The sequence below is a fragment of the Anas acuta genome, unplaced genomic scaffold, assembly GCF_963932015.1.
Source record: "Anas acuta unplaced genomic scaffold, bAnaAcu1.1 SCAFFOLD_114, whole genome shotgun sequence".
In the NCBI taxonomy this organism is placed as follows: Eukaryota; Metazoa; Chordata; class Aves; order Anseriformes; family Anatidae; genus Anas; species Anas acuta.
Window position 1 is genome coordinate 211,125 of NW_027076137.1, and position 27,471 is coordinate 238,595.

Here is a 27,471-nt window from a genome sequence, read left to right on the forward strand (position 1 = left end):
TTGCTTTGCAACTGGAAAATTTCATACTTAAAAGGGAATGACAGGCAACGAGGAAGCAGGAGCGTTCCTGGCATCAAAACTTTTGCTCTTCAAAGTTTTGGGCAAACTTCTCCCCGTTATTAGTCTGGAGAGAAGAAGACCTTCACAGTTAAATATATATAAAGGCGTAAATCTCGGTTGGACATGAACAGCTGTCACAGCTAAGGGTTCCCAGAAGCCCCATTCTGGTTTTTCTGACTTGGGGAAAAGATCAACTTTTAGCGTCTGAGGTAAAAACATTGCTAAAAGCAGCGGTATGTGGAAACACAGCGTATTGAAGAGAAGTACGTAGTGGGAGTTAAAGCAAAACGTAGACTAAGATATCTGGACACGTACTGAAGGAAGAGCTCCTCTTTATTCAACTTGGAGGTGGAAAAAAAGGGGGTTGGGGGTGGGTTTTTTGTTTGTTCGCTGTTTGTTTGTTTTTTCTCCAAAGGTTTTGGGGGTGTCCCAGCCAGCCCCGGAGGGCATTCCTCCCTCAGCAGCGGGCACCTGAGGGGAACTCGGGGCTGGAGAAGAAGCCGAGGTCGGGGAGCCGGGCGCCCTCAGCGCCTTTATGCCCTGAGCCGAGGCGAGCCGAGCCGGGCCGGGCCGGCCGCCGCCTGCCGGGCGGAGCGGCTCCGCCCCGCTCCCTGCCGGGGGAGGCTGAGGCACCGCGGCCCGCCGCTGCCTGGCCCTGCCCGGCTCTCAAACCCTCCCGGGGACAGGGGGGGGAGGCTGCGAGGCGCCGGGAGGATGCGAGTGGGCGCCGCGTGCTGCGAGGCGAGGGCCCGGGCGGCCGGCGGAGCTGGGACTCAGCGACGGCTCAGCGCCCACCCCGCCGGCAGCGGACGACTCCCGGAGACGCAAAACGGCGGCGGCGGAGGAGGAGGCAGGCGGCGGGGCTGAGAGGAGAGGGGGGCGAGGTGGCTGCGGGAGGCGACCCCAAGCGGCCACGGGAGACCCCCGGGGAGAAGGCGAGGCGCTCCCCCGGCCGGCCCTGAGGAGAGGGGCGGCTGCGAGCACCCCTTCCCTGGCTCTGTGAGGGGGGAACGGGGCGCGGTTGGGCTGTGACAGAGCCGGGGGTATGGGGGGCACACGGGCAGGGCGAGCAACTTCGCTTTCCATGCCTTGAAACGGGACGGAGCCAGCCGAGACCGGGCTCCCCCCCCCTCTATATATACACACACGCGCTCGGTGTGGCGGTGGGAGGGGAGCGGGGCCATGTCCCCAGCCCTGCCAGGGGTTTTTGCGGTGCCGGGGGCCGCCCTGACGCCCGGCTGTCCCCCAGGTGCTGCGCGGCACTGGAGATCGGCAGCCGGCGGGGCGAGGCGCCTAATGGAGGCGGCGGCGGGGCGCTGAGGGAGCGGAGAGGCTGCGGCTGTCAGCGCTGCCCGGTAGGTGCTGGGGCTCCCCGTCAGGCTTGACGGAGGAGTTTGGCTTCGTTGAAGGGTGAGTCAAGGCTGAGGTGGCGGTCCCAGCCGGGACAGGCGCCCCAGAGAGCGCCTTGGGGCTGTCAAAGTGCACGGCGATCCGTGCAAAGGGGGCTTTGTTGTGGAAGGCCTGAGGTGAACACGAGCAGCCCGCTGGAGGGGGAAAGGAGAGGGGAGTTTGGAAAGCTGCGCTGCTGGTGTTAAGCAGCAGCCTGTGCTGCGTTGGTGTTTGCTCAGAGGGGTTTCACGCACCAGGAGCTGGTGGGTGCTCTGAGGAACCTGGTCCAGCTGTGGAGAACAACCTGTATGAGGCAAACCCCAGGACCCAAATGCCATAGGCTGTAAGTCCAAACCTCCCCGAACAAGCAGACATTAAGTAGAAAACCCATTTGTTACCGTCTTGAAACATTGCCGGCAAGGCAGCCTCTTCCAGTTACGCTGTTAATTGGGTTCCCCGGAGCTCGTTAGAAGGAGGTGCCATTTTTTCTAAACGAGGTGACTGCTAACTTCAGGCTGGCAGTCCTACTAGCTTTCCTAAGCCAAAAAGCCCTCTGCATTTCCGTAAAGCACCTGTGCACTGTGCTTGTTTAACAAAGACAAGTTTGAGACATAACACTTGGAGGTAGGGCACGCATTCTCTTTGTGAGGCTTTCCTACTCCTTGAATGCTTCTTGTGGCTCTCCTGGGCTCTCTCTTCTCTTGCCAAGCCCTCGATGACCTGTGCCTGCTTCAGCTGCATCCAGCGCTCCGTTTGCTAGTCGTAATTGTCGTCATTTATCTCTGCTGGTTATTACTGGGAAAACTGATGTTTATCGCTGCGTGTCCACGCGTCCCTGGAGCCTGTTAGAGCTGGCTTTTGAATGGTTCTGCCTTTTGTAAATTTCTCTACGCTGAAGAATTTCTGTCGAGTGATGGACTTTGTGCTGTTGTTAGGATTCTTTTTGTTCCTAATGTACCAAAAAGGCTGTTTCCTTGGGTCTTTTGCTTCCCTTAGCAGTTTGTGGTGTTTCACTTAGGCTTATTACTATCCTTGCGCTGTTTTTTCCCCAGTCACTTACAAAGCCTGAGGGACAGGATTAATTTTTTTTTAATCTAGTTACCATTAATATAAATGATCTTTTTGTTTGGATGTGACTTCTGAATTCATAACAGTCTTACTTCAAAGATCTACAACTGGTTTTGAAGTCTGATGCTTTCTTCAAGTTTGAGTTGAGAATTTCTTCCATCTTTATGGAACTAACTTCTAAAGCAGCAAGTCAGTGTAAACTGTTTTTCTAGTTCTGTTTGCACATAATAAATATAACCGAGGCATACTCGCTTGTGGCTGAGCTCTGGCCAATCTCTATTTCTATGGTCAGTTTCGCTTTGTGTCTCAAGGCTGAAGTCTAGCTGAGAATTCCCCTGTGCCAGATGCAGTATTTTTGTATATTATGAAATTAGCCTCTCTAATTCTGAGAAATGCTGAGCCTGTTGCAAAATTGACAGAACGAGCTCTTTGGGGTCTGTTTAATAGAAGTCCTACGTGATAAGTTTTGGGGTGATGAGGGGAGGGGACATTCTGACCACATTTGGCGCAGTGCAGGAGGGCCTGGACACGCTGTTCCCTTCTGTGAACTCACAGTCGGTATTCCCTCTCCGTCCTGTGCCAGAGACGTGAGGTCACTGATCCATAAATGCCCGAGATGGTTTGCCTCGGAGTTGCCGGTGACTTGTAAACAAGTGATGCAATTTTCAGGATAGCACGGTTTCCCCTCCTCCCTTTGTTTCCTCGCTATTTCCCAGTCAGGTACCAGTATCAGTGTTCAAGTCCGGCTGTCGGTTGTATCACCTTTGCCGAGTGTGTGCTCACAGGAATCCAGTTTTGTGGTGTTATTAATTAACTTTCTGACACTGTCACATCAGGCACTAAAGGTGCTTCCTCCTGCAGTCTACACAAGGGATGTGATGACTCAAGTTTTCAACATCTTTATTGTCATTGGTAGTATTAATTCTGATGTTCATCTTTTATTGCAGTCCATCACGTTAGTTTGGTTTGGTTTCGGTTTGGTTTGTGGTTTCATTGTTGGTTTTTGGGGTAGCTCAGGACCTCCTGAAATACTCCAACCACTCTGCTGCATAAATAGTTGTTTCTTTTTCTGTGGAGATGGGAGCCACCAAAAATGCCTCCTTTCCTTATCCTGTAGCAGCCAGATGGCATTTCGTAAGGCTGCGCCGTGCCTCCCTTTGGCTGATGGTTCATTTCCAGTTCTCTTGCCTTTCTGAGAGCTGGAAGGAACCACACCAGGACCACTCACCTCTTTTCGTGTACCCTTCAGAGTGCAGTGAGCTGCAAGGTGTTGCATAAAGCAGCATCTCTGCTTCCAGGGGATCCTTTCTACCCAGCTCTGGAAGTCAGCCCAAAGGGAGCACACGGCTGCTGACGTGGGAGAACGTGAAGGGAAAAACAGGCAAGAACTCTGACCACGTTGCTACTAGCTCTTAGAAGACCTTGGAGATGGATCATGGAGAGCTTAACGATGCAAACATGCTTTGAAAGTTTGACTTCTGCTTGCACCTAACAGGTCCAGAAGAGCTCACTTCCAAAAAAACCAACAGGCTTCCAGTTGTGTTTGGAGCCGTTCCAGAAAGCCACTTGGTGTTGCAGGTTCTCGTTGGGTGTCTTGGCCTTCTTGACCCACAGCTTGAAGCCGCTGCCCCTTGCATCTGACAAATGTTTTACAACTTCAACTTCTTTGCAGGTTCTACTTAAATTTGGTGGAGGAGGCTGTGGCTGAGCAGAGAACTAATTTGTTATTTCACTAACTGGAATAATTTACAATGGAAAGAAGCTTTTTTTAGTTCAAAGTTGTGTTTCTGATTACAGCTTCCGGTATTTTACCTCGCAGTCCACAAACACTCTTTTTAAACTTGATTCCTGACAAGTCACTTTTCTCAATTCTCGCGTTCTTGGACTCCACCAGGGGAAAAGGAAGGCCCTGCTAATATTGCTTGGCTGTTTCCTTCCGGAGGAAGGAGGGGAGAGTTGAGAAAAAGAGGAACGAAGTAAAATGAATTTACTCTTTGCACACGTGCTGAAAGAATAGGCAGGTGTTCTTGGGAATATCTCATTTAAATCTCTGTGTATGTGTTTCGAGAGGATGCGTCCTCACTTAGAGGAGCCAACATCCCATTGCTGGACCTAATCCTGATGGGGCTGGCATCTGAGGGTTACGCGGGCTGCTCCCGGCAGAGCTCTTCCCACGCGGGGAGGCCGAGGGAGTCGGTCGAGCACTGCTCCGCTGCCTGGAAAGATTCAGTCATTTCCACCCAAAGCGAGGAAATAAAAAGCTCGGTCAGCCATTTCATCTGGAGATACCCCGCCCTCCTCCAACAAATACGAAAAAGGGAAAATGTAGGCTTGGGCCCTCACATATCCCAGCAGTTTGCACCCATTCGGGCGATGCGATTGGGGTCGGGGCAGGCAAAATAGAAGTTACCTTTATTTTTTTTTTTAATTTCGGCAGAGGAAATTATAAGGTTGATGTTGCCCCTTTGATATTTGATTTAACCCACTGACTGCCCGGGAAGGAAGGAGTCTGTTTAGTTTACCTTTGTCCTAGATTCAGTTTTAATATCTCATGTTTAAATGGGGGGGGATCTTTATTCTTAATGATTCATGCCGCCTCAAAGCACAGTGGTTTCTACTTGTGTGCTGCCTTTCCCACTGGGGGAGGCAAACAAAAGAACAATAATGAGCCCCCAGGGCTCGGTGCTGGGGCCGGTCCTCTTTAACATCTTCATCAATGATCTGGATGACGGCATTGAGTGCACCCTCAGTAAGTTTGCAGATGACACCAAGCTAGGTGCGTGTGTCGATCTGCTCGAGGGTAGGAAGGCTCTGCAGGAGGATCTGGATAGGCTGCACCGATGGGCTGAGGTCAACTGTATGAAGTTCAACAAGGCCAAGTGCCGGGTCCTGCACCTGGGGCGCAATAACCCCAAGCAGAACTACAGGCTGGGAGAGGAATGGTTGGAGAGCTGCCAGGCAGAGAAGGACCTGGGAGTGATGGTGGACAGTCGGCTGAATATGAGCCAGCAGTGTGCTCTGGTGGCCAAGAAGGCCAACGGCATCCTGGCTTGTATCAGAAACACTGTGACCAGCAGGGCTAGGGAGGTGATCGTCCCCCTGTACTCGGCTCTGGTGAGGCCGCACCTCGAGTACTGTGTCCAGTTTTGGGCCCCTCGCTACAAGAAGGACATCGAGGTGCTTGAGCGGGTCCAGAGAAGGGCGACGAAGCTGGTGAGGGGCCTGGAGAGCAAGTCCTACGAGGAGCGGCTGAAGGAGCTGGGCTTGTTCAGCCTAGAGAAGAGGAGGCTCAGGGGTGACCTTATTGCTCTGTATAAGTACATTAAAGGAGGCTGTAGCGAGGTGGGGGTTGGCCTGTTCTCCCATGTGCCTGGTGACAGGACGAGGGGGAATGGGCTAAAGTTACGCCAGGGGAGTTTTAGGTTAGATGTTAGGAAGAATTTCTTTACTGAAAGGGTTGTGAGGCATTGGAACGGGCTGCCCAGGGAGGTGGTGGAGTCACCATCCCTGGAAGTCTTCAAAAGACGTTTAGATGTAGAGCTTAGGGATATGGTTTAGTGGGGACTGTTAGTTTTAGGTCAGAGGTTGGACTCGATGATCTTGAGGTCTCTTCCAACCTAGAAAATTCTGTGATTCTGTGATTCTGTGATAATTTCAGACTCCTCCTTCAGTTTCCAAGAGAACCTTAGCTGCTCAGGGATAGCTCTGAATTTTAAAAGCATTTTTTCTTCCAAATTATGTATTGATTGCACATAAAATAGAAGCACCGTAATATGCAATTTCAAACAAATGCACGGGGGTGCTTGGTTGCTTTTAATGCTCCTCCTTTATTTTTATTTTATTTTTTTTCCTCCAGCAGAAAACAAAAAGTGGATTCTGTTCCCATAAGCCGCTCTTGCAAAATCCTCACAAACATTTATTAGTCTAGACACAAAATATTCTCAGCCGGCCTCAGCCTGACGATGGCAAAAAGAAATAAAAATAATAATAATAATAAAAAAAAAAAAGAAAAGGCAAGCTAATATTGTACTTGGCTGTGAAAAGGGAAGGGGGGAATCATGCCCCAGGCTAGTGAAGCTGTAACATTTTGCTGGGGCTGCCTGCAACAACAGATGCATCTCGTTCCCCTGGGCTTCCAGTCCTGCCTATTCTCTTCTGCTGAACTTGGCCGCTCGCAAACATTCCCTGTGAGTACCACACCCCGGGCTTCTCCTGGACGCTTTTGATTTGATTGAATGATGGCACCAGGCATGCTCCTCTTCACCAGGCCTGCTCTTGTGCCCCAGAAATCATGTAGTGAATTCATTGATTGGAAAACGTGCAGAATAGGTGGGATCTGGGGTGACTGGTAGAAATCAAAAGGGTTTGAAATAGGCGATGTGACCGCAGCTTAAACCTGCAGGAAGGGAGCATCGACCCGAATGGTTTATCTGAATCTTCAGCTGCAACTTCTGTAAGTACCAGCTCCTTCTCCTCATTTGCTACCATGGCAGTTTGCAGACTTTTGCTGAGTTAAAAGGACAAATCATAGTTGTGCGCGTTTGTTTGATCAGGCCTTTACCTCAGTGCTCACGTTCTCAGACTGCTGGGGTTTTATATTTTTGTCATTTTCTTAGAAAATGGCGAATGATGCATATCCCGGCTTCCAGATGATTAGTTCCTGTTGCTCCCAATTTGTGTCAGGCTGCGTTTGGTTGGAAATGAAAATGTAATTGCAAATTCCCCTCAACAGCACAACATGTCTGTGGTATTAATTAAAGCACTGTAAATACGTAGAATATCTGAGAATGCATTCCTTCAAGCGTGGCCGTGTTTTTTTAAACCTACAGAGGAGGCAAAATACGGTATTTAGGCTTAGTAGATGAAATGTATTGCTTCTGTGGTGGCAGATCCGTGTCTTGAGACTTTAAACCTGGTGGATCTCGTGCTCGAGCCTTCAAAGGAGATGTTACATAGACAATAAAACGTCCTGCTTTTCGGGGAGGGCTCTCCTTAGGTCACTCAGAAAACGCCTTCAGTCTTCACTCACTGCAGCATTCACAAAGTGAATGCCTTCCTGTAAGGTTAGTCACCGATGGCCACTCATTCCATGCTTTCACTAAGAAAAACCTTCGCAGCTTTGAATCTGAATTTCCTGCCCCGCGTTTAGGTGAGCCCGGAGCGGCGTCAGGCATTGCTGGGCTCCTCGTCCGGCGGCGCTGGTGAAGTGAAAGATGCCAAAAGTGAAGTTTGACAGTGAGCTCGGGGGCTTGTGCTGGCCCGGTGGCTCTCTAAGCCCCCGTGTCTGAGCAGCGGGAGCATCCGAGCAGCACAGGACGGAGCTCAGCAAGAGGCTGGGGTCAGGACACTGCTGCAAATAGAAATGCTTTGGTGGCTGCAGAGGTTAACCAGGTACGCAGCGCTGTTTTACTACATGGTGGAGACCTACGGAGAGTGTTTCTGCCCTCCTTTTTAGCTGAAACAACCCCAGATTCTAAGGGGAAAAGGAATAGAAGGGACTTGCGGAGTAATGTTCTAGTGAAACCCAGCCTTCCTAAAGAAGCCTGCCTGAATAATTCCTGTGAATAACAGACTCTGTTCAGCTATTTCCTAACATAGAAACGGTGCTGACTGCTTCTTCAGAGTAATATAATTTAGTGATGCTACTGAAATAGTTGTGGTTCAGACGTAGATCTGATATCTCCTAAGCACGCTGAATTCACAGCTGTTGATCCTCCAGAGGAGGCTTTGCAATTGAACACCTGGAGAATAGGTAAATTTCCCGCTGTTGTTCTCCTCTCCTCTTGTTTTGTTTTGTTTTTCTTAGTATCATAGGCTTAAGACTCTGAAGAAAGAGGCTGCTTTTTTTCATTTCCAACACTGGCTGTTCCTCCTGAGCCCCACCTTCTATTTTTGCAGTCACAGGATATGTGAATGTAAATCTGTGGGAGAGAGGTAGAAAACTCTGTTTCAACTGGTGTTTTTTTCGGCTATGTGGGGAGACCAAATCGAGTGGTTTTGAATCTTCTGGCTCTTATTCAGAGCAGCAGCATGTGGAGGGAGACAGATGCGTTTGCTTTTTTAGTGCAATGGCTTCAGAAGCAAGAGGGGAAAAAACACTTTCTCTGGGAGCTGGAGAAGGTGTCCTAATCGCAGGAGAGGTTTCTAAATGGTATATCTTTGCGAGTGTTCCTGTAGTCCGGAGGTTTCTGTTTGTTTGTTTGCCTTTGGAAGGTTTTACTCTTAATCTTAACGTCCTTCAGCAGAAGTGAGAAATGTGATTTTATTTTGTGCAGTGTCGCGGACCCTCCGAAATCTACTGGGAATGATGAATACCTTGCAGAGTACCGATTTGATGACGGTGGAGACAAGGAGAAACCAAGAAGATCAAAAGAATGTGACCTCATTTCAAAAGAAAACGTTTTGTACGGCAAAGAGTCTTCTGAGCCTGGTGAGAACTTGCGGCAAACTTCCTCTCTCAAGTGTGACACTGAATGTAGCTCTAAAAAGCTTTCCTCCTCATCTATTGCAGAGAGATGCCAAGGTAGAAAGGACAAGACTATAAACACTGAGAAAGAGCATTACCAAAGCAAGAGGGAACATGCTCCTAGTGAAGAGAAGGAGGGTCAAAAAGCAGGTCCTTCCAGCAGCCAGGTTCAAAAGGCGTCACGCTGGAGCTCCGAGTTCGGCGGCGTTCCGAGGCCGTTGTGGCGGTTGTGGAGACGGCCCTGGCTGAGGTGGCTGCTGCTGTCGCTGCTGTCCCCTCTGTCCCCGCTGTTGCCGCTGTTGCTGCTGTTCCCGGACCTTGGAGACCCCCAGCGGCTCCCTGTGACAGGCCCTGTGGCCCCGGGGAGCTGCCCGCTGCCTCGTCGGCCAGCCCGGCAGCAATCCTGCCAGCACAGAATAGCTCACTGCGTTTCAGGGTAAAGTGACAATTAATTTCTATTTCCTGGCCTGGGTGCTGCTTCCTTCTTTAAGGAAGCTTCAAGGTTAAAGGTTAAGCTCAGTTATGTCAGGGCCCAAGTCCGTTTCGTGAAGGGGCTCTTGTACGAAAGCTTAAGCTGGGATTGACTCTCCGCTAAGCGGAGGCCAAACGTGTACCTACTGAGAAGCAGGTCCTAAGTGATAACGTTTTCTAAAGAGACTGCTAAACACATCTGAACAGTGCTGCTGCAGAACTCTGAATGGGGGGATAGCAACTGTCTTAACTGATCTGGAATCTTGAGTTTACTTTTCAGTGGACAAGAGGTGTGTCTCTCAAGGCAAACAAAGAGAGGAGTAACACCCGATACTCATGTCAACATAAATTTATGCTCAGAGCGTAGGTGTAGGAACAGCATCGGTATGTATATGGAACATCGGGAGAGGAAGCTCTGTCGGTATTTACAGTTTTTCTACTACCTTGTCAGAGAGACGTTATCTCCATGTTAGAAATGGATGTATTTTGAAAAAGTGGTGGTGGATCGGATTTCTTCTTTATAGTGTTAATATTTGCTCTTGAATCGTACTTAATACCTGGTAACGCCTCAATCAGTTGTCAAAAATAAACTTAAAAATGTGTAAGGCTTATCTCATTGGTCAGTATAAAGATCAAGGCCTTTCCTTTTTTCCTTTTCCTTTTCCTTTTCCTTTTCCTTTTCCTTTTCCTTTTCCTTTTCCTTTATTCTTCCCCAGTATTGTTTTTCTGTTCTCCTTCTCACTGCAGTCTTGATTTTGTTTCTTGTCCCTTAAATGTGTTTTCAATGTGTTGCTGAAACATTTTCTCTTTCAATCCGAAAAAAGGAGCTGTCACTGGTGAAGATCAGAGCTTATCTGAAAATCCCTGAGCCCAGGAGCTGTCACCTTAGTCTTCCAATCGGACAAGGACGACTTCATTTCTCGTGTAAATGCATTTTTCAGGTTTGCGTATTGTTTTTTCAGGAACGGAAAGTGTGTATAGAATGGATTTAAAATCAATCTTAAATGTAAAATGTCAAGGGAAAAAAGTTCTAGTTACAACCTCTGCACATAATTTGCCAGCTGTGGGACTAGGAGTTTTCTTATTTACTGTGTTTTGTTTAACGTGTCTGAAGTTTAATGGATAGCAATCAAGGCGTGCTAGAAATCTGAAAGCACTTTATGCTTTGTTCTCTCAGTCATTTTGGTATAACAAACTAGCTTATGTTTTAAACCCTCCATTAGGTTAGTGGTTTCCCTATAGGTAACAAGTCCCTGTGTGCTACAGTAAGACAGTAACAAAACATGAAGTATAGAAGTTCATCCTGTCATTATTCAGCTTCTGCCTACGGACACACAATTATGCTTATTTAAAGCGGTATCACCTTGAAACCTAATCAGCATTTTAAAAGGGACTTTGTAGCAGTTATTGGCTTTTGTCCTGGAGGGCTGAGGTTTGTTTTGTTTTGTTTTACATTCAGCATTTCCGTTTCTAGCTTACATTGCCCTGTTGTTTTGCATGAGGAAAACGTGCAACTTTACAAAGCAGAACGGAAAGAGCTGCTTTTTAGTCTAACGTTTCAGTTTTTTGTAGGAGTTTTAAATGTGGTAGGAGTAAAACACCAGAAGTACTGCTGCCAAAGTTCTATTCAAACTTGTATTTCTTGGAGAAGCAGAAGAAGCCCAGGGAGAAATAAATTTGCAAACGTGCTCTTCATGCTCTCCTTTCCCAAGATTTCTCTGAGATATAGGCCATCCTCTGTGGGTTTTGAGGTATATGGTTCCCAGGAGTGAGAAGGAGGGCCAAACATCTCTCTTCTTGGATCTCAACATGCCAGGGCTTTAGTGTACTGCCACTTACGGCTCCGCTTTTTCACCTGGAAAAAGCGACCACATGATGTAGACTGAGGAGCCCTCACAAATTAATTTGCTATCACAAAGTGACGCCCAGAAAAGGTGTATTTAAAAGCTAGGCTCATTATAGAATAACAACAACCCCCTCATGATTGGTGCAGTAGACAGTGAGGTAGAGGGCGATCCCTGGAAAGACAGAAGAAAAGGAGCAGTGAGTTCTGGGTACCTTTGTGCACACGAAACAGAAAAACGCAGGCAGTGAAGTAATAGTGTTCCATTACTAACGCCAGCAATAGATAATTGCAACAATTATCTATTAGATCATAGGTAATAATTAACGGATAATTGTGCAACTCTGGAAATCAATAAATAACTGATTCCCCTCAGAGAATGTCTTCTACATTTTTATATTAAAAAGACTCCAGAGTTGTAATGGATTAAAATCCTACGGAAGTGAAAGAAATGGCATCAGCCACTAGTTCTGCAGAAGCTAAAAGTAATACCGATAGAGTTTAGATGGAAATTTTCACTTTGTGTGTTTAGTTTGGGGATTCTTTTTAAATCATTCATACCAGCGATTTAGTTCTTAAGGCTGTTTCTTTGAGATTAAGTGACAGGACTTCTGCTACTCTTTTCTTCTTGGAATGCTTCTTGATATTCTTACGTCAACCAGAACTTCTGTCTCTGTCGCAGATGTCAACAATGACCGTAGTTAAGAAGCCCAAATCTTCAAAGTCTAAAAAGCCCTCTTCAAGGCGGTCTGGCAAATCCAAGAAACCAAGTACTAAAATACTGATGTCACGCACCACAAACTGGGGCCAGATACCGCCTGCAGAAGATTCAAGCCAAGTCTCTGTGGCCCAAGGACGTGGAGGTGCTTTTTACTGTAGATCATCTGAAAAATCTAAGGCTTTTGCCCCAAGAGATCTAAGTAAGCGTGAGCTTTATCCTGACTCCATTTTCTTCAAAGCAAAAGTAGAAAATGCAGTTCTTACTTGTTGCACTGATAGAGAAGGGGACTAGCGTGAACAAAGACTTCAAAAGCAAATCCCCTAAGGCAGCTGAAGTGACTGATGTTACAGAAATTAATTTTGATATATTTACAGTCAACAGAGAAATATGGGGAGCTTTTTGTAATGCACAGATTCATCCATGTCTTTTCCGTTTTGCAAAGAAAAGTGTTTGATTGTTGCTATTCACAGCTTCCATTTTTCACACGTTTTTTGAATGATAACATTGCTCAGGAAAAGATCTGGTATCTGTAGGGATACCATCATTCCTCGTTACTACTTTTTACCTTTTTTCCGTATAATTTCAAGTCTAAGCTTGTGGTTTAAGTTATAATAAGGAAAAAAACAGTAGTTGAGTTAATCAGGTTAAAGATTATAGATGGAGAGGAACTTGGCATTAGGTACTACAAACAGAATGGCAGTTAGCCTTGCCTTAGAAAAATTAAAATGGTTGACGAAAGTTTTTTTTTTTTTTTTTTTTTCCCCCAAAACATTGTGTTGACCAGCCAATTTGAATTTGGCGGTATTAAAGCTGTCTGCAATAAGTTTTTCTGGCTGCGATTGTAGCTAGCTCCTCTAGGTGCTCCTGCAGAATAGTATTTTTTTAAATACCTTCCTTAGAAACAAACAAACAAAATCTCTTTTTAAATTTAACTTTCTTGCAGTCGTTAATGATGGAATTGCTCCACCACAGAGCATTCTTTTTCTACCTGAGAAGATTTGTATGGATTGGTGAGAAACACAAAGTGTTGGAGTTGGCCTGTACAATCTTGGCAACACATGTTTTCTTAATGCTACTCTACAGTGTTTGACCTACACACCCCCACTTGCCAATTACATGCTTTCTCTCGAGCACGGCCAGTCATGTGAGTACTTTCTAAGAGTATTTCGAATCTGTTGGACAGCTCTGAAGGTGAAAGAACAGCAGTGATTCTGAGACAAACTTATTTGCCTGATTTTACCTGTAGAAGCTGGCTTTGAGCACTGTATTAGCAGTGGGCTCCGAATAGCATATGGAGTGCAATTAATGCACTATGTTTGTTTAATGAATTTATTTATTTATTTCTTTATTTATGTATTTATGTATTTATGTATTTATTAAAGGATCATTTATTGCTTCGTGGGAATAATGAAGTGCATTGGACAGTAATGCATTTAGTAGTAATTTTAGAGAGTAATACATTTTTCAGCCTGTGGAGTTCACATTCCTGTCAGCCTTTACAAATGTGACTTTGCAGTAGTCTTTTAGATTTCTCATCACAAAATGCATTTGAATACAGGCTTAGTGGATATTTTTATTCTGTAAAGTTGTGTGAAATGAAATGTTACAAGACTGTTGGGACATTGGCATCTTGGGAGAATAGAATGTAGCAAGGAGAGTGGATATCGTATCTATAGTTTAAATTTTACTTAGATGTTTGTTTGTAGTTATGGATATTTTGCTGGACTGGGATGCTTTCTTCTTTCACTCTTCAGGTCGTGAACAAGATTTTTGCATGATGTGCACAATGGAGACTCACATTAACCAGGCCCTGTGTTGCACTGTTGATGCCATCGAGCCTACGCATGTTATCAGTAATCTCAGTCGTAAGTGGCTTCAGATGTGTTTCTTTTCGATAGCTTGTAATCTTCAAATACTTATTTGATGTGTATAAGTGGTTTTAACACTAGAAAGAAGAGAGATTTTAGAAATAGAAGAATGATTTCATTTTTAAATGAGGTGAATACTATCATCTTCTTCTTTAGGAATAGGACAACATTTCCGTTTTGGCAGTCAAGAAGACGCACACGAGTTCTTGCGCTATACTGTTGATGCTATACAGGAAGCGTGCTTGAATGGAAGCACCGAGTAAGCATAAACAAGTTCACTTTCATACATTCTCTAGCACCTTCTAGTCCTTTATTTACTATCAAAAATGATCTCTAGCACCTTTTAGTGCCTTATTTACTATCAGCAACGAAAGTCTACATCATCCTTAGTTTTCATAAAACTCTTTGAAGAGTTAACTGTGCGCCTTAAATCTTCTGAGGTCTGATTATAATTTATTTCCAGATTGGACAGATCTTCTCAAGCTACCACCATCATTCATCAAATATTTGGAGGATTTCTAAGATCGAGAGGTACTTTAAAAAATATTCCTGTCCTTAGAACTGATCTGTGTCTTTTGTCGGTAGTAAAGCAGTCTGTAGTTTGTCTAAAGTAGTATCTGGCAACAACTTGAATTTGGACAGTTAGTCTCCTTCACATAAGGTTAAGCATTTATATTTTGCTTCCAGTGAAGTGCTTGAATTGCAAAGCAGTTTCGGATACGTATGAGGCATTTCTTGATATCGCTTTGGATATAAAGGTAAGATGTTTTCTAAATATAATTCATGATGTTTAAGTACATGCATAACTTTCTAAATTAAACTTGTTTACCTTAAAAAACCAAACCACATATAATGTTAAAACGTAAGAGCTTGGTGGTGCTAAGGAAGTGGATTGGACTTTGTCCGTCTGTGGAACCCATGTAAATAGTCTCCACATTTGCATTGGGTTTAAGGGGAAAGAATTCTCTTTCTGCAAAAATTATAATGCTGTCATACTTCTCTGTTGTTCTACCCCAATGTACATCTAATTGTTAGACTGATGAATTTGTCCCCAGTATTGATGACAAAGCACACTATAGATGCTGTCTAGGCTACTGGAAAAGTATTTGTTCCGAAGTCAAATGACTTCCAGGTGAGGTCAATGCTGAGCATGCTCTTTCTGCCTCCTTCTTCACAGTGCTCATAGTAGATCGCTTGAGTATGTTAGTAAGATTCTCTTATAAACCACTAGTACGTCTCTGGAATTTCGAATTTACGGTGACTTTACGCTCTTCTTTCTCGCTCCTCTAGGCGGTTTCATCTGTTACCAGAGCTCTGGAACTCTTTGTGAAACCTGAAGAGCTGGGTGGAGAGAATTGCTATAAATGTAGCGAGTAAGATTTTGACGAATTAGGTCTTAATCCTAGATGTCAGTTTTATATGTTGCATGACTCTGTTGGACTACCTCTAAACTTTGGATCTACTTACGAGTTTTGTGGAAGTTTATAAAACACTTGGATTTTTGTTTCTTTGGAGGGGGGAAGTCTTGTTCAGAGGCATTCCCTATGGGTTTGCAATTCTCTGGCTCGTATTTTGCCATCAGAATTCAAAAAGAGATACTTTTGTTCTTTCTATTTATTAGCTCTCGACAGTACTTTTCTTGATGTAAACTGCCCAGTTTCCGTTGTTCTCTGGGCTAGCGGCTAATTTTCACTGCTTACGCTGTAGGTCCTACCTTGGAGCGGGCAATGTATCAAACTGAACTATTGTGTTTCAAAGGATGGCAGACAGTTTCAGTGTCTTTCCAGACAAGCTCAGTACATGAAGACTTCCTACTGTTAAATGTCTCCCTCCTGTAGAATGACCATGTGCTTCTGTTGTATTTTTGATGTTGATAGACGACCTATGTTGGAGATTATTTGCAATTTCTAGTCCTGGGGACCAAGGCTTTCTTGTTCCACTTTCATTATTTGTATTTCCCTTGAAAGCTGAAAGAATGTATTCAGGATTGGAGTTCAAATAGCCACTTTTGTAGACCAAGAAATGGTACCTTGCCATCCAACCTGGTAATACCCTTTCGTGAGAGATTCCTGTTCCTGCTATGCCCGGGGTTTTGGGAGAATTTACCTTCTTCACTGTATTAACAAACCTGACACGCAGTGCATGGGTTTATGAAAAGAAAAAAGACCAACCTATTATGCAAGTAAATGTCATTCAAATAGCATAGGCATGCGTGAGACATTAAAACGAGTTTGTTTTGGGGGCGAAAAAAGAAGATGCCTTCAAACACTTATCTCTGCTTGTTTTTAAGGTGTAAAAAGATGGTTCCTGCATCCAAGAGATTTACCATACACCGTTCTTCCAAGGTTCTCACAATATCACTGAAAAGATTTGCAGATTTCACAGGTGGAAAGATCAACAAGGTATATTTACCACTGTAATGCAACTATATCATCGTGTAATGGGACATCCCCCAAAGCTGAAAGTTGTTTATATTTTCAGACAATAATTGTAGACTAACGACTATGGCTTATTCTTTCTCTTACTATCAATAAAGTTCCCGCTTGACAAGAAGCATATGCTTTCCTCTGAGAAGGCTGATTCATCAGGAAACAGTTCTCTGCAACTTCTAGTCTTAAACATTGTTTATGGGAAGACTTATTTGTAGTGAATCAAGAAATATCTTCTAGAAATATATTCTAGAAATAAATTCTAGTCTGTGTTTTTTGGAAGTGTTTTTCTCTGGCTAGTCCACGAAGTACTCTGGGATAATTTTTCTATCTTCTTGGTCTCTCTTTAGGAGGTGAAATATCCAGAGTATTTGGACCTGAGAGCCTACATGTCACAGTCAATGGGAGAACCACTGCTCTATGCCTTATACGCGGTGCTGGTACATCACGGTGTCAGCTGTCACTCAGGACACTATATATGCTATGTAAAGGTAGAAGTCAACAGCATTTCTAACAGGGTAAAGGTTGTGCTGGCAAACCAATGAAAGCGTGACTAGCAGCTACTGTTTCTAGGGAAAAAGATTTCATTATATTTTTATTTGACACGTGTGTATTTTGTTCCTATCCGTGATTTCATTTGGAACACGTGCAATTCACCTAAAGAAATGGTTGTCTTTATTTGCAGGCTGGTAATGGACTTTGGTATCAGATGAATGATGCTAAAGTAGTCCGTACTGACATTAAGAGAGTTCTTGGTCAGCAAGCTTACATACTTTTTTATATCAGGTAATAACAAATCTTAACATGTGTTCAGAAGAGATTTACTTTCCTGTTATTGATATTTTTCTGTTTTGCAAGTGTTTTTCTTGCTATCCCAGGGAAAGATTATTATTTGTCTAATTCAGTTCTGTCTAACCTGAAATTCTCTGTGTCATTTATTATCTTTTGTTGCTTGGCCTGAAACTGCAGCACTTGTGTAAATTGCTATCTATGTGTTACCTGTAGCTGGCTAATTTAGAGAAGGAGAGAAATGAAGGTCATCTGTCGTGTAAGAATAAATTATTGTTCTGAAAGTGATAGTCTTAGTAGCAAGACTGTTCTCTCCTTTTCAGTTTGTAGTCTTGGCGAAGCCTTCTGTAGAGAAGGCTTCCATATCGTATGAACTGTTCCTCTAAAATTATAGGATGGGATTTAATCCAAGAGTAGGCTGAAAGAAAAACTAAACTACGATCACTGCTCTTTTCTGAAGGCGCTATGATTTGACACTTGGAGAACGTGCGTTTTACTTGCCAGCACCATCTTATCCCTGTTCATTCCCTCCTGGTCAGCAGGGGGCTAATAGTAAGCAGGCTGGATTTATGGGACCACGACTTCTTTCTCATATGATTAAGGTAATTCAGGGAAGTGGGAGGGCAGGTAACGGCACCAAACTGCTAGTGGGTTTGGGGTTTGGTGTGGGGTTTTTTGTTTGGTTTTCGGCATCTTAGTTTTGTTTTCCTTCCCATGCTGCAGCTTTCTCCACAGCCCTCATGCTACAGCCAGAGTCATTCAAACAGTGGTTACTGCTAAATTGTGCAGCCATGCGACTCCATTACTTTATACCTCCAAGACAGCTTTCTAAAGCACAGAGAGCTACGCTCTGACAATTTAAGCAGAGTGTACTAATCCTCAAATCATTTAAAAGAGGACTTGCTTTTCCTATCGTCGTCACTTTAGCTAAGACAGGGAAAACTAAGTGTCTTATTCCTGAGCACCAGAACAATTACTTCAGGCTTTTCAGGGTATGTTTAAAGGGGAAAATAAATATATTTGGGAACAGCAGCAGGTAATGTTAAGTTGTTTGGCTGGTTTTCAAAGATGATGTTAATTTGATTCCAATCGGCTGTAAACCAAAAGCAGGAATTGAATACGCTTATTGGACTTGCATTTATCTTTAAAGGGCAGTGTGTTTTTCTTTGTAGGTGTTAAGACCATTTGTAGAAATACTCAGTAGGAGAGTTTTGTGTTTCAAAATGTTAAATGCAGTGTTTGCGTTAATCCATCTTGCCATTTCTTCTTTATAAATACAGAATTCAAGCCGTTTAAATGGAAATGGATCCATAAAAGAGGACGCAAAGACCACTGGTGTCACCTAAAAAGGCCATCTTCAGCGCCACCGATGGCCTGTGTTCAAAACCAGACAATTACCAGGCCTTCAATTACTGATCCGTCAAGAAAACAGAAGATCACCACCAGTATTCACAATAAATTGCCTGCTCGTCGGACTGTGTCACAGCCTGACTGTCTTAGCAGTGCTGCGGAGGATGAAGATCTCTACCAGGCTGTTCCTTCATCCACAATTACAAATTCGGTAATGCAAATGAAGCAAATGCAAACAAGCAAAAAAGTTTCTGATGAGATTTTTGTGGAGCCAACAGTGAATGAAAATCCTAAACTCAGCTCTGATAACACAGTCCCTTACGGTGCAGAATCTTCAGGAAAATCTGAGGAGGAGTCAAAGGGCTTATTTAAAAGGAATTGCAATGCAATGTCCTCTAATGGAATTTTGGTTGGAAAGGTAGTCCATACATTGCAGCATTCCAGTTCTTCCTGTCAGAATGCTGACGAAGGAAGATCCCAGCATGAGCTGCCAAAAACCAATTCACTAAATGGTGCTATTAGGTTAGTTAATGAATCGAAAGAAAACGCACTGAAACTTGATGATTCCACTTGCCAAGTTGAACCTGTTAAACCTTCTGAGATGTTCTTTTCTAAAACAAATGGATTGCTTGAAACATAGATTCGCTCCATCGAGAATTTCTCACCTATGATGTATTCGGGAGTGTTTAGTGTGTTCCTAATTCAGGTGAAATACTGAGAAAACACAGCACAAATGTGATTGTAAGACTTTGTGGTATTATCCCATTAGAATTTGCAGACCTGAGCTTACATTAGAACTTGTCAACTTAAGCTCAGCTGAGATAAAAATTCCTAAGTTTCATAAAGTAGATTTTGGGAGGTGAGTTGGGGTTATCTTTGAAGTGTAGATAATGCATACAACTCAAAACGGTCTTGCTTACCATTTAATGGAGAAATTCTGACAAGACTAGTCCTCAGTACTACTACAAATAGTATTGTTTTGTCTGCTGACTTGTGCGTTTTGATTGCAGATGCCTGGAGCTATGCCTTCAGTCAATCGAGAAGTCATCATGGAGTCCCTCACAGCCAGCCAGCTGAACAGCTTGTCAGAGGAAACGAGGTAAAATGAGCACAGTCTGATTAAGACAAGACATTTTGGAAGTTCGTTACGGTTTTATCTGTCTACTAATAGTATTTAATGGAAGGATTTAAATTAGTACAATTCCATACTGTATGTCCAGCGTTACGAACAGAACTAATGATCAGCACTGAGCATATCACTCTAATGCAGGTTGGTGCCTCAAGGAGAACTTGTGTTCCTTCATAGAATGTTTTTCCATTTTTCTCCACTGTCTGGAGAAACACTGGCTGTTCCCCGCTCGCCCCTATGCCTTTTTTCTCAGAGCAGCAGGTATAAGGAGACGGATGCATTTGCTTTTTTAGTGCAATGGCTTCAGAAGCAAGAGGGGAAAAAGCACTATCTCTGGGAGCTGGAGAAGGTGTCCTAATCGCAGGAGAGGTTTCTAAATGGCATATCTTTGCGAGGGCTTAAGACTCTCAAGAAAGAGGCTGCTTTTTTTCATTTCCAACACTGGCTGTTCTTCCGGAGCTCCGCCTTCTATTTTTGCAGTCATAGGATATGTGAATGTAAATAATTCCTGTGAATAACAGACTCTGTTCAGCTATTTCCTAACATAGAAAGGGTGCTGACTGCTTCTTCAGAGTAACATAAGTTAGTGATACTACTGAAATAGTTGTGGTTCAGACGTAGATCTGATTTCTCCTAAGCACGCTCAATTCACAGCTGTTGATCCTCCAGCGGAGGCTTTGCAATTGAACACCTGGAGAATAGGTAAATTTCCCGCTGTTGTTCTCCTCTCCTCTTGTTTTGTTTTGTTTTTCTTAGTAGCATAGGCTTAAGACTCTGAAGAAAGAGGCTGCTTTTTTTCATTTCCAACACTGGCTGTTCCTCCTGAGCCCTGCCTTCTATTTTTGCAGTCATAGGATATGTGAATGTAAATTCTTGGGAGAGAGGTAGAAAACTCTGTTTCAACTGGTGTCTTTTTCGGCTATGTTGGGAGACCAAATCGAGTGGTTTTGAACCTTCTGGCTCTTATTCAGAGCAGCAGCATGTGGAGGGAGACAGATGCGTTTGCTTTTTTAGTGCAATGGCTTCAGAAGCACGAGGGGAAAAAACACTTTCTCTGGGAGCTGGAGAAGGTGTCCTAATCGCAGGAGAGGTTTCTAAATGGCATATCTTTACGAGTGTTCCTGTAGTCCGGAGGTTTCTGTTTGTTTGTTTGCCTTTGGAAGGTTTTACTCTTAATCTTCACGTCCTTCAGCAGAAGTGAGAAATGTGATTTTATTTTGTGCAGTGTCGCGGACCCTACGAAATCTGCTGGGAAGGATGAATACCTCGCACAGTACCAATGTGATGACGGTGGAGACAAGGAGAAACCAAGAAGATCAAAAGAACGTGACCTCATTTCAAAAGAAAACGTTTTGTACGGCAAAGAGCATGGTGAGAAATTGCGGCAAACTTCCTCTCTCAAGTGTGACACTGAATGTAGCTCTAAAAAGCTTTCCTCCTCATCTATTGCAGAGAGATGCCAAGGTAGAAAGGACAAGACTATAAACACTGAGAAAGAGCATTACCAAAGCAAGAGGGAACATGCTCCTAGTGAAGAGAAGGAGAGTCAAAAAGCAGGTCCTTCCAGCAAGAGGAGGTGTTCTCAGAGCGTGGAAGTTGTTGAGCAAAAGTGTCACAAGCAGGAGCACTGGGAGGGAAGCAGGTGCAGATCTTTCCCTGGTGAAAGTAGCAGCCCTGAGAATGGCAGAAGAGCAGTCAAATATTCAAAGTACAGATCTGGCAGCGGAGGAAGATCAGAACAAGGTAGCAATAGATATTACCGATCCAAAGGGGAAAGAAGTTGGAGCAGAGAAAGATACTATCGAGATGAAGCACGGAGATGGGAAAAATGTAGCTATTCCAATGATTACTATTCACCTCATGCGACAGGAGACAGTAGAGAGAGAAAGTTCTCTCACGGCGATGCAGCCTTTGACAAATGGACTGCAACTTACTACAGCAGGTCACATAAGCATTATCATTACAAAAGTGGATGGCCTCACGGTTCCCTCTTGAGAGATGAAGATGGACGTCGCTTTAGCACACCCCGAGCAGACTTGCATCGTTGCTCGGTATCTCAGCAACATTCTGGAAGACATTCTCGTGAAAGACATGCGCTTCCACCTGTGTCAGCTCATTTGGAGAACTGTCGCCAGAAAAATGAAACAGAAGGAAACAGAAAAAGAAAATCTACCCGTGCAGAAGGTAGTGAAAGTGAAATAGAAAGGAAAGACAGAAAGATAGAAAAGGAGCTTTTAGGTGGTGAAAAAAATGCAAAAATATCACAAGTTCTAGAAGAAAAAGAAGTCTAAGGATAAACATGGAGAGAAGGATTCCAAGTAAGCAAGGATTCCAGCATACTCCGCATTTTTTATCCTAATTCTTTTCTGGGTGCTTCTCATGTATTCCTTTTTTTTTTCTCCTTTATTTTTTTTCTCCTTTTTTTTTTTCTCCTTTTTTTTTCTTCTCTATTTTCTTCTTTTTTTTTTTTTTTTTTTTTTTTTTTTGTTCTGGTAGTTTCTAAGTTACTTAGATAGCATCAGCTGGCTGGGGATCATGTTGTTAGGTTGATCGGTGAAGATAGGAAAGCTATTGCTGAATTGTGTCAGAGCACTAGCTTTGGACCACATAGTTGGAAACACATCCGTACACCATTCTGGATTAGGTTAAAAGTTTTTTTCTGCTTGCACGTATTCCAGAGCTAGCCATTGTTAATGATCTGTGTACAAACCAGGACCTATGGTCCTTCAATCTGAGGGCTTAAGTTTGCTACATCTAAAGTAAGTTGCGTGTGCACAAAGCACCACAAAATAGCTGACATGCTGCAAATCATCACCTGTGGTAAAATAAATAAAGTTTCATATAGGCAACAAGTGCCACATCTTTTTTTCTCTTTTAAACTTGCATGTTTCTTTCAGACTTCACGATTTGTGTTTCTGTGCACTCCACTTTGACAATGCCAATCGCAAGCGTAAAAAAAACAGAAAAAGGAGAAGAAAAAGAAGAAAAAAGAGAAACACCAGGAAAGTGAAAGGCTCCTTGGAACACTTAGATCCTCGTTTCCAGAAGATAACGCGGGAGAAGAAGGAAGAATCCCATCCTCCAGATGGCTCTTCATGTGAGCAATGCAGAAGTGAGAGCAGTAAACAACCTTACAAGGAAGGGAAGCCTTCCAGTGCAGGCGAAAGCAAGAAATACAGCTCCGTCTCATCCAACGAGTGTATTAAAGGTAAGCGGCCGCAGTGTGTCTGAGGAATTCCTTTTCTATTAATGTAGAGATTATTTCCAACAGTCTTGAAGTGCTTGATGACTTAAGAGTCTGCTGAATATTAAAAAAAAAAGTTGATGGACTTTTTCTTTCCGTTTTTAAATGACCACTAGGAAAGAAGGCCTGAAATAAAGAGGTGAAAGGCAAATAGTTTTCATTTGGTGTGATGATTAAGTGGCAAACAAGAGGAAGAGTTGCAAGATCCCTTCTTAAATTCAGTCCAGCCAAGTAGGAAAAGTAAACGTGGACAGCTGTATCTTGGCAAAGAAGATAGTAGGGAGCAAGGAGGTTTAGCAGTCAAGATGGAAGGTGATGCCATGAGGCTTACAGGCTAGTAATGTTCTAGTGAAACCCAGCCTTCCTAAAGAAACCTGCCTGAATAATTCCTGTGAATAACAGACTCTGTTCAGCTATTTCCTAACATAGAAAGGGTGCTGACTGCTTCTTCAGAGTAACATAAGTTAGTGATACTACTGAAATAGTTGTGGTTCAGACGTAGATCTGATTTCTCCTAAGCACGCTCAATTCACAGCTGTTGATCCTCCAGCGGAGGCTTTGCAATTGAACACCTGGAGAATAGGTAAATTTCCCGCTGTTGTTCTCCTCTCCTCTTGTTTTGTTTTGTTTTTCTTAGTAGCATAGGCTTAAGACTCTGAAGAAAGAGGCTGCTTTTTTTCATTTCCAACACTGGCTGTTCCTCCTGAGCCCTGCCTTCTATTTTTGCAGTCATAGGATATGTGAATGTAAATTCTTGGGAGAGAGGTAGAAAACTCTGTTTCAACTGGTGTCTTTTTCGGCTATGTTGGGAGACCAAATCGAGTGGTTTTGAACCTTCTGGCTCTTATTCAGAGCAGCAGCATGTGGAGGGAGACAGATGCGTTTGCTTTTTTAGTGCAATGGCTTCAGAAGCACGAGGGGAAAAAACACTTTCTCTGGGAGCTGGAGAAGGTGTCCTAATCGCAGGAGAGGTTTCTAAATGGCATATCTTTACGAGTGTTCCTGTAGTCCGGAGGTTTCTGTTTGTTTGTTTGCCTTTGGAAGGTTTTACTCTTAATCTTCACGTCCTTCAGCAGAAGTGAGAAATGTGATTTTATTTTGTGCAGTGTCGCGGACCCTACGAAATCTGCTGGGAAGGATGAATACCTCGCACAGTACCAATGTGATGACGGTGGAGACAAGGAGAAACCAAGAAGATCAAAAGAACGTGACCTCATTTCAAAAGAAAACGTTTTGTACGGCAAAGAGCATGGTGAGAAATTGCGGCAAACTTCCTCTCTCAAGTGTGACACTGAATGTAGCTCTAAAAAGCTTTCCTCCTCATCTGTTGCAGAGAGATGCCAAGGTAGAAAGGACAAGACTATAAACACTGAGAAAGAGCATTACCAAAGCAAGAGGGAACATGCTCCTAGTGAAGAGAAGGAGAGTCAAAAAGCAGGTCCTTCCAGCAAGAGGAGGTGTTCTCAGAGCGTGGAAGTTGTTGAGCAAAAGTGTCACAAGCAGGAGCACTGGGAGGGAAGCAGGTGCAGATCTTTCCCTGGTGAAAGTAGCAGCCCTGAGAATGGCAGAAGAGCAGTCAAATATTCAAAGTACAGATCTGGCAGCGGAGGAAGATCAAAACAAGGTAGCAATAGATATTACCGATCCAAAGGGGAAAGAAGTTGGAGCAGAGAAAGATACTATCGAGATGAAGCACGGAGATGGGAAAAATGTAGCTATTCCAATGATTACTATTCACCTCATGCGACAGGAGACAGTAGAGAGAGAAAGTTCTCTCACGGCGATGCAGCCTTTGACAAATGGACTGCAACTTACTACAGCAGGTCACATAAGCATTATCATTACAAAAGTGGATGGCCTCACGGTTCCCTCTTGAGAGATGAAGATGGACGTCGCTTTAGCACACCCCGAGCAGACTTGCATCGTTGCTCGGTATCTCAGCAACATTCTGGAAGACATTCTCGTGAAAGACATGCGCTTCCACCTGTGTCAGCTCATTTGGAGAACTGTCGCCAGAAAAATGAAACAGAAGGAAACAGAAAAAGAAAATCTACCCGTGCAGAAGGTAGTGAAAGTGAAATAGAAAGGAAAGACAGAAAGATAGAAAAGGAGCTTTTAGGTGGTGAAAAAAATGCAAAAATATCACAAGTTCTAGAAGAAAAAGAAGTCTAAGGATAAACATGGAGAGAAGGATTCCAAGTAAGCAAGGATTCCAGCATACTCCGCATTTTTTATCCTAATTCTTTTCTGGGTGCTTCTCATGTATTCCTTTTTTTTTTCTCCTTTATTTTTTTTCTCCTTTTTTTTTTTCTCCTTTTTTTTTCTTCTCTATTTTCTTCTTTTTTTTTTTTTTTTTTTTTTTTTTTTGTTCTGGTAGTTTCTAAGTTACTTAGATAGCATCAGCTGGCTGGGGATCATGTTGTTAGGTTGATCGGTGAAGATAGGAAAGCTATTGCTGAATTGTGTCAGAGCACTAGCTTTGGACCACATAGTTGGAAACACATCCGTACACCATTCTGGATTAGGTTAAAAGTTTTTTTCTGCTTGCACGTATTCCAGAGCTAGCCATTGTTAATGATCTGTGTACAAACCAGGACCTATGGTCCTTCAATCTGAGGGCTTAAGTTTGCTACATCTAAAGTAAGTTGCGTGTGCACAAAGCACCACAAAATAGCTGACATGCTGCAAATCATCACCTGTGGTAAAATAAATAAAGTTTCATATAGGCAACAAGTGCCACATCTTTTTTTCTCTTTTAAACTTGCATGTTTCTTTCAGACTTCACGATTTGTGTTTCTGTGCACTCCACTTTGACAATGCCAATCGCAAGCGTAAAAAAAACAGAAAAAGGAGAAGAAAAAGAAGAAAAAAGAGAAACACCAGGAAAGTGAAAGGCTCCTTGGAACACTTAGATCCTCGTTTCCAGAAGATAACGCGGGAGAAGAAGGAAGAATCCCATCCTCCAGATGGCTCTTCATGTGAGCAATGCAGAAGTGAGAGCAGTAAACAACCTTACAAGGAAGGGAAGCCTTCCAGTGCAGGCGAAAGCAAGAAATACAGCTCCGTCTCATCCAACGAGTGTATTAAAGGTAAGCGGCCGCAGTGTGTCTGAGGAATTCCTTTTCTATTAATGTAGAGATTATTTCCAACAGTCTTGAAGTGCTTGATGACTTAAGAGTCTGCTGAATATTAAAAAAAAAAGTTGATGGACTTTTTCTTTCCGTTTTTAAATGACCACTAGGAAAGAAGGCCTGAAATAAAGAGGTGAAAGGCAAATAGTTTTCATTTGGTGTGATGATTAAGTGGCAAACAAGAGGAAGAGTTGCAAGATCCCTTCTTAAATTCAGTCCAGCCAAGTAGGAAAAGTAAACGTGGACAGCTGTATCTTGGCAAAGAAGATAGTAGGGAGCAAGGAGGTTTAGCAGTCAAGATGGAAGGTGATGCCATGAGGCTTACAGGCTAGTAATGTTCTAGTGAAACCCAGCCTTCCTAAAGAAACCTGCCTGAATAATTCCTGTGAATAACAGACTCTGTTCAGCTATTTCCTAACATAGAAAGGGTGCTGACTGCTTCTTCAGAGTAACATAAGTTAGTGATACTACTGAAATAGTTGTGGTTCAGACGTAGATCTGATTTCTCCTAAGCACGCTCAATTCACAGCTGTTGATCCTCCAGCGGAGGCTTTGCAATTGAACACCTGGAGAATAGGTAAATTTCCCGCTGTTGTTCTCCTCTCCTCTTGTTTTGTTTTGTTTTTCTTAGTAGCATAGGCTTAAGACTCTGAAGAAAGAGGCTGCTTTTTTTCATTTCCAACACTGGCTGTTCCTCCTGAGCCCTGCCTTCTATTTTTGCAGTCATAGGATATGTGAATGTAAATTCTTGGGAGAGAGGTAGAAAACTCTGTTTCAACTGGTGTCTTTTTCGGCTATGTTGGGAGACCAAATCGAGTGGTTTTGAACCTTCTGGCTCTTATTCAGAGCAGCAGCATGTGGAGGGAGACAGATGCGTTTGCTTTTTTAGTGCAATGGCTTCAGAAGCACGAGGGGAAAAAACACTTTCTCTGGGAGCTGGAGAAGGTGTCCTAATCGCAGGAGAGGTTTCTAAATGGCATATCTTTACGAGTGTTCCTGTAGTCCGGAGGTTTCTGTTTGTTTGTTTGCCTTTGGAAGGTTTTACTCTTAATCTTCACGTCCTTCAGCAGAAGTGAGAAATGTGATTTTATTTTGTGCAGTGTCACGGACCCTCCGAAATCTACTGGGAAGGATGAATACCTCGCAGAGTACCGATTTGATGACAGTGGAGACATGGCGAAACCAAGAAGATCAAAAGAACGTGACCTCATTTCAAAAGAAAACGTTTTGTACGGCAAAGAGCGTGGTGAGAAATTGCGGCAAACTTCCTCTCTCAAGTGTGACACTGAATGTAGCTCTAAAAAGCTTTCCTCCTCATCTATTGCAGAGAGATGCCAAGGTAGAAAGGACAAGACTAAAAACACTGAGAAAGAGCATTACCAAAGCAAGAGGGAACATGCTCCTAGTGAAGAGAAGGAGAGTCAAAAAGCAGGTCCTTCCATCAAGAGAAGGATCAACTTGAATACAAAGAATACAAACTTGAGCTCCTGATGGGCTTCATGCTGAACTCTGT

The 27,471-nt window shown here is 43.6% G+C and overlaps 1 pseudogene; it reads left to right on the forward strand.

The window, feature by feature from the left end:
• Nucleotides 1–1,266: 1,266 nt before the first annotated feature.
• Nucleotides 1,267–27,420, forward strand: LOC137849010 (ubiquitin carboxyl-terminal hydrolase 42-like; annotated as a pseudogene).
• The last annotated feature ends 51 nt before the right edge of the window (nt 27,421–27,471 follow it).